The following is a 6,555-nucleotide window of genomic DNA, read 5'->3' on the forward strand; positions in this document are numbered from 1 at the left end:
CTCAAGTTGTGCCAGGAGAGGTTTGGATTGAATATTAAGAATTGTTTTCACTGGAAGGGTTGCCAGGTATTGCAACAACTGCCAAATGAAGTGGTGGGTTTACCATCCCTAGAAGCATTCAAAACATGTTTGAATGTAGCCCTGGAGAACATGGTTTAGCAGTGCACATGGGGTAATGGGTGGACTCCATGATCTTAGAGGTCTTTCCAAAGATGATTCTATGATTATACACTCACAGGTACCGCACTAATTACTTCCCCCTGACTGTACACATTCACTTATACCATACTTGGTTTGAAGTTGATCATCATGATAAAACTTTATGTAGTCTTACATTATACCTAAATCTGGAGGATAGTCAGAACTACTCAGGCCTCAGGACATAATGTAGGTAAAATTCAAACTTCATAATAAACAAACACCTCATTTTAAACTTGAATCAATATTGTGTCTCTAAGCAAGAACAGAAGCCTTCTTTCATGGAAGCCAATTATCAAAACAACCTCTATGGTCATGTCACAGCATTATTAAGATTCCAAGTGCAACCATCACCAAGTCATCCTAACATTTTACTCCCCCAAGAGCTTGGTCTCATGGATGTTTAGATCACCACTGCTGTTGCCATTGTCAGATATGAAAATGGGCTGCTTCAATCACTGTTTTTAAGCTTCTGAGAAAAAAAAGAACTGCTTAGTATAAATGAATTTCATAATTTGTAGACTTCTCAGCTCAGAACATTCTGAGCACAAGTCTGCAACTCCTTTTCAAACTAAAAAATCTGTAATATTGGTAAGAGATGAATAAACAGTGATGAGATTAAAAAGAAAGATTATTAGTATATTTTAGCTTACACAGACCATTCCTATACCATCAGTTACTGACATGTAGCCTTTGAAAAATAAACATATTTATGCAATTGCTGCATAGACCTCCTGTGTGGTATAAATAGATACTCTGTTAAATATAAAAACAGCAGGCATGCACAAAAGTATACATGCACTAAGGATTAGTTACAAGGGAGCTAACAGAAAGACAATGCCTCCTGGGTTTACAGGGCAAATGTAATTTCTATAATGAACCTTTTTTTAAAATTTCTGATAGCTTTAGACCCAGGCAATAAGGTATAAGTTTTTGTAAGAGAAAGTAGAACACTGACATTATCATAAAAGAGAGAATTGATTCCAAACAAATGATTATTAAATAGCTAGATATCAAGGAAAGTACACAATTGTTGCTTTAGGAAGGAGAGGGGAAAAGCCACACCATTTTCAACAGTCATCAGTAGCCAAAAAACAACACGAACTTACCATTAGTGTTTACTGATGATAACTAGATATGCTTCTGTTAGTATTCCAGAGCCAGCCCTGCCATAGTAATGTTTATTATTACTCTTTGTTGCTGTAGGCAGCCAGAGGCTCACTGTGTCTATCCCTTTCTCATCATTTTAAAAAGATTAATCTTTAGACAATGATCTGCTGATATCATTAATCTTAGTCTTGAACCTCTTTGTTGTTCTTGCCCAGTAATGAACAGTAACACAAAAAATGCATTTTCTTCAGAAACAACAGGGACCTGATTTGTTGGGACTTTGCCCTTGGAGTAATTTTTCACTGCAGCACAGTATCAATGTAAGATGGCAACCTAGGTGAGACATCCTTATTCTCTGCATCACTACCCCATTTTTGTACCCAGCCAAATTTATTTATGTTAATATAATTATAGCTGCTGCCAGAGTAGAAAACAGTGCCAAGGTTTCATGACACAGATGGCTCTGCAGAAGAACTGTGCCACAAATGTATTCCTCTTCTTGCTATTACAGAAAGACAGAGTCTTTCTGTGGGAAGGGGTAATAAGTTTTTCCATAATCACTACTCAAATGTTTAGCTGCTCACATATTTCCCCCTCAATAAAATTCCAGAACTCACCTCTCCATTGAACTTGTCACTTATACACTTTCATTTCCCCAGCTTTAAAATAGTGCTTGTTAGAAATAAGAAAAAATACTCCTTGCTCCAGAAACATGGACAAGTAATTTTCATCTGCACCTTCCAGGAAAAAAAAAATCTTATTCTTATCAGAAATTTAAGCACACTAAAAATTTAAAAGTTTAATTTTCAATTTTTTTCCCTTTTCTTTCATATAGAATATTTTCTATTAACACCGAATTCACTGAAAAATCCAGTCCTCCAGACAGCAACACTGTTTCACAGAAAGGGACTATTCACTCAGATAAAAGCCAGGTATATGGCTTCCAAATCCAAGCTTTTACTGTGAGCTAGTGTAGTGTTCTCTTCCTCAAAACTGCTGGAAAAACAGTGTTAATATATTTAAGCTTGTGCACAAGAAAGCTATTAACTGTGTTCTTCTATTCAGTATATCTTGGTTCCTTAGTGTTCCAAGCACTGGAGAAATGAATTTTGTAATATGTATGTCAGATAGGCATGGATACTCTTCAGTACTTTCAATAAAACACAAAATTTAAAAAATAAAAAGGTTATAAAAAATGAAACTTTGATGCAGCAAAAAAAAGTTTCAAAACCTGTGTTTGTGGGAAGTGTTATAATTTTCACTCATCAATTTCAGCATACCTTTCACAGTCCCTCTTCCCAATCAATGTAACTTTCCCTACATAACTTCCTGGTTAGATCCACTCTTTCACATTCAGGTAAGTTGCCATAGTGTGCCACCCACAAACGTATTACATTCTTTTTCTTATGAATAAAGTCAATGCTATTCAAATACATGTATGCAGATTATTTTTTTCCTTCTCTCCTCACCAGCAACTCCACACGTCCATGGAAAAAGTGAAAAGAGCAATGTGCTCAAGAGAAAGTATTTATAGGAGTCACACCCGACATCTTTTGTCAGTATCACAAATGAAAACTACTGTTTCCCAGATTATGCAGATCAGATAAAATCTTGGAGCAAGGTCTTCTCTTTGTCACTCTTATTGCCCATTTAATCAGCAAAACACAGAAGAATTGCCCAGAGTTATTCAAGAGTACAATCTGTACCAAATTTGCTCCATGATCTCCATCCTGTAAAAAGCTTATTCTGTACCAAGACAATTCAATATTCTACCAGTTATTCAGTTATGGCTGCCCTAATGAAAACCAAAAACCATGCCCTCTAATCATTTATTTTTGTGGTTAAAATCTTCCATCCTAAGTCTTGACTCAATGTTGAAATATTTTAACATTTGATTAAATTCCCCTCAGACACTTATTTGTGGGAAGGTAAAATAAAAAACATTCCAAATTGGTAAGAGAAAATCTACCTAGACCTTTCACCACTGCTAAAATGATTGAAGCTGAGAATTTTTAAACTAAGTGCCTGAGAGTATGATTTAAATATGCATTGGCATTTCTACCTCAATTACAATTTGCAAAGAACACGAACGATTCTAAGCTGTAAGGAAGAATAAAGTGCAAAATAAAAGCAAGCAAATCAAACCTACAAAAAGTCAAAACTGATCTAGGTTTTCAGTTAAATAATTAAAGATAATTTCTGCATAGGCACAAAAGATAATAAGGATCTTATTCTATCACCATTACACTTTATGGCAAAATTCCTATTCACTTGATATAGGATAACGCTAAGGAAGGAAAAGGAAGAGACAACAGAATTCAGTCCTTCTAAATGCAGATTGCACTGCTATCCCTGCAACAAATTACCTGTGCAACCTGCAAGTAAAATACTCAGAGCCTGATTCAGCTCACTGGTGTGCTGTCTGGAATTGAGGTCTCCTCAAGCACATACAAGGTTGAGGAGAAAGAGGGTGAATGGCAGAAGAAACAGAGATCCATACTTCTCCACAAAGTGCAAAAGAACTGTGTGTAATTTCCCTCCCAAGCTCCTCTCACCTACATTCATTTGGAGATCCAACACAGATGGGCTTCATTCCCTACAAATTTGTTCCTGGTGCTTTGGGATGTCCAAAAGAAGTAAAGGTAATTCATGTGGCAGAATTTACATGGGAACACACAGTTTCTAACTCCCCTCTCCTGACTCTCCCCTCCCCTAACTCTCCGATTCCCAGCTCTAAAGGAAAGGGGTACTGAATTACCTTGCAGTTGTAGAGCAGTACAGAATTCACAAAGCTTAACTATGGGTAAATAAAGCAATTGTCAAATTTTGAAAACTTGACATGGAAAACATAGCAGACTCTAGAAGCAACAATTCAGCTTTTTTGTGGACATCTTGACCCAATGTCTTTGTTTATTCTCTGTAAAACATAAAGCTACCTTATCACGTGATACAATGGTCAAATACCTGATATGCAGTTTTTCCTGTTTTTTCCTTTCTTGACATTATTCTTTTTAGCAGCAAAATATTTACATATTCTCTGAAACGAAAATCTCTTGAGAAGGTATTTTCAAGGTTTTATTCAAAATTACCTGAACCTGAAAATCCTCACACATATATTTAGTTTCCATCAGTGAAGTTTCTTGAAAACATCAGGCTTGTGCATGATTTTTTACAGTTTAGGGGTCTAGAAGAATTGAGATGAAAGACCAGAACAGCAAAAAGCTAGAGCATTAAACAAAGTACAAATAAAGCATAAAAAACAATGTAAATGATACCAGACCAAACATCAGAAAAAACAATCATCCACTCCACTGCAGCAAAGGAGCTATCCAGCAAAATCTGAATAAACACCTTGTTTCCAGGGTTTGTTGGGGTTTTTTTGTTTTATTTTTAGACCCTCTTAAAACATTTCTAAAATATGCAAAAAATTTCTTTGAAAAGCAGTAAGTGCAATATTAAATTTTGCTTAAATTTCTTGGGCACTGATTTGTGTACAGGCTTTCATACCAAGTTCCCACGAAGCCATAAAACGTTTAAAATACTGTCTGTGCAAATGCAAAATTTATGAATTCACACATCTCTGGTTGATTTATGTGAAATAATAATGCACTATTTAATGCTTAAACATGGCTAGAAGCAATGCTAGGCTATCAAGATGTACAATGAAATAATAGATTTATAAGACGGATAACCTTCCTGCCTAGAGAAGCTTGTTTAAAGGTGTTGTACAGATATATTAAACTATATGTAATTTTATACTAACTTAATGCTGTAGGCCTATACTGTGAGCAATAAAAGATTACTGCCACAGTATTTTCAATAATAAAATGATCTGGCTATACAACATAAGGTATCAGAGGAGTGAAAAAAAAAATTCTTTATGATTTCAAACTTTTTACTCCTCTCTTTTGATGTAATTTAAATATTTAACTGTTATCTTCACCTTTCACAGCTCACTGTCACCAACTCTCATCTGTTTTATTATCAAGGCTTTTAAATAAAAGGCAACTTCCCACTATAAGGATATTTCACAGAAATTCTGATTAGGAGCCTACCCTTGGAAAAAAAACTCACAGTGAACAATTCTTCCCACTGTTTTCTCTTTTTTGTTTTTACTTTCCTCTGCTGATTTTTTAGTTGTTTAAGTGAGTTGGTTTTCTTAAGTCAACAAATGAAAAAGAAAGATTAAATGGAGTTCAAATACACTTAGTAGGCAATTTTATTTAGTAGACAAAAAAAGCATTTTTCTTAGTCTATGTCCTACCAAGATTGCCATAGATTGAATCCTGTTCTTCTTTGATAGTCTCAAGCCATGAGAGAGATCAGAGCCCACACTGAAACTAGCTGAAGGTTTTCAAGTGACTCTAGATTTTGATATGCAGCCACTGGCTCATAAATATGGAGAAATAGCAAAGTGTTCTAAAGCCAGTGCAAGTTGTAAGCAGCTAGCACAAAAACCAGACAGAACAACGGCGCTCTGGTATAAAAACTTAAGTTGAAGTAACTTCCCAGTCAACCAGTTAACTAGCCAAACCTAGTAAACCATCCTGGGTTTGGCTTTGAAGCTCCCTGGACAAGTGTAGTCCTCTTGCAGATGGATGGGTCAGTCAGAACGAGGCAACATTCCTGTTGTACCTGAGCCCAGCTGAGATGTGTGAATCTGGCAGCTGTCCAGTGGTCAGCCTCAGGGGGTTCCCAGAAAGCAATGACAGGATGCATCTTTTCAGGCATTCAGAAGGTAGATGCCTGCTCGTGACCCCAGCAGTGGTAGTTCTACTTTTAATCTATCACTTATCTAAGATGGTCAAAATTAATCATATCCCAGATGCCAATTTCTTTACACTGACTAAGAGCCAACACTACAGGGTCTGGTTCAGCACTCTACTCTGTATCCTAAAGACAAGATGAATTCTCTGCAAAGTTCATAAGGAAGTTTGGACTGTGGTCAGTACTTTCTTTCACTCAATCTTAATGTAAATTAATAATGAATTTTATAATCAAGAAGCTTAATAAAGAAGCTATATGATGAGTTTGTTATACAGAATAATTGGAGGCAAAGGTGTCTCCAAGGAAGAGGGGAAGCAATCCAGAACTCACTGCAGAGATTTCCCCTCATTCAGTGGCTATACTGGGCATCTGGATTGAGGCACATTATTACACATTCCCATTCTCCTCAGAGCTTGCAAAACTGAACACAGAAGAGGAAGAAGACCCTCATTTCTCTGTCTCCAGAAAGCAGCTTACAAT

The sequence above is a fragment of the Cinclus cinclus genome, chromosome 1 (assembly GCF_963662255.1).
Source record: "Cinclus cinclus chromosome 1, bCinCin1.1, whole genome shotgun sequence".
Lineage (NCBI taxonomy): Eukaryota > Metazoa > Chordata > Aves > Passeriformes > Cinclidae > Cinclus > Cinclus cinclus.